Source organism: Chrysochloris asiatica, unplaced genomic scaffold (assembly GCF_000296735.1).
Source record: "Chrysochloris asiatica unplaced genomic scaffold, ChrAsi1.0 scaffold00370, whole genome shotgun sequence".
In the NCBI taxonomy this organism is placed as follows: Eukaryota; Metazoa; Chordata; class Mammalia; order Afrosoricida; family Chrysochloridae; genus Chrysochloris; species Chrysochloris asiatica.
In genome coordinates, this window is record NW_006408888.1 from 1,707,965 (window position 1) to 1,709,393 (window position 1,429).

The 1,429-nt window shown below is 32.7% G+C and overlaps 1 pseudogene; it reads left to right on the plus strand.

Moving 5' to 3' along the window:
* The window catches only part of LOC102815936, a 181,242-nt pseudogene that overhangs the window by 125,401 nt on the left and 54,412 nt on the right, over positions 1-1,429 (plus strand).

Below are 1,429 nucleotides of genomic sequence, written 5' to 3' on the forward strand. Positions count from 1 at the left end.
TGAGCTGGAACTGCTGACCTTGTGGTTCAAACCGACTTTGCAGTCAAGTGCATTAACCCATAGTGTCACGCAAGGACTCCTCAGTCTCAGTTAATAACTGGCAAAACCTAATATCCTCCTAATCCCCTAAAATATGAAAGTCCAACCACACATAATGTTCACATTAAATTTTTATTTTACTGAAAGGAAAGCAGAGATACAAAGATAAGGAAAAAAATATATGAAGAAAGAAAGATAACAGGAAGAGAAGGAGGGAAATGGTTAAGGAGGGAGAAGAGAAGGGAGGCAAGAAGGAGTGAGAAGAAAACAAAGAGGGAGCAATCCATTCAAATAGGTTAGCAGTGTTATAAAAGTATTATTAAAATAGTTTTTATGAAGAATAACTTTGGAATAAGGGTAGACAAGGAATTGCTTCTTTTTAGACATATCCTTAATACAGTTGTAAGGATACTAACAGTTGTGTGTTGTTAAATGCCTTAAGTAAGTTCCGACCCACAACCATCCTGTTTCTGAAGAGCAGCTGGTGAACTTGAATCTCCAGCCTTTCCATTCAAACCGTCTTTAAAGTCTAGCACATTACCTCACAGAACCACACCAGGAGTGTATATATATATATATATATATATATATATATATATATATATACATACACACATTTTAATACATATGTATATGAGTTTCAAAAGTTCATGGAAATTTTCCATTATCTTTAAATTCCATATTTCTACAAAGTATCTGAAGTTCCTTCATATGTACATGAAAACATTAAAAAACACAATACTAAATAATTAATTATAGAATAAACAAATTGTAATATAATTTAAAAATATATTGGCAATAACAGTTGATGGAATAAAATGTATTCAACTTTTGATAATTCTTACATGTACTACTTTAGAAGGGATTTATAAAAACAATTTATACAAAGGCAACTAAAAGAATGATACTAAATTGTATAAATGATTAAAAAATGCATATATCCGTACAGTGACAGAGAACTTCCAGAAGTTCAAGCCAAATTCAAAGGAGGACACAGAATGAGGGATAACATTGTGGAAACAAGATGGATCTTGGCTGAAAGAAGAGAATATCAGAAAGATGTTTACCTGTGCTTTATGACTACACAAAGACTTTCGATTGTGTGGATGATGACAAGCTATGGAAAACATTGAGAAGTATGAGTATTCCGGAACACTTAATTGTGCTTATGAGGAATCTGTATCTATACCAAGAGGCCATTGTTTGAACAGAATATGGGAACACTGAATGGTTTAAAATTAAGAAAGTTGTGCTACATGTTTGTATTCTTTCACTATACTTATTCAACCTGTATGCTGAGCAAATAATCCAAGAAGCTGGGTTCTATGAAGAAAAATGTGACATCAGGATTGGAGGAAGACTCATTAACAAACTGCTATATGCAGATGAT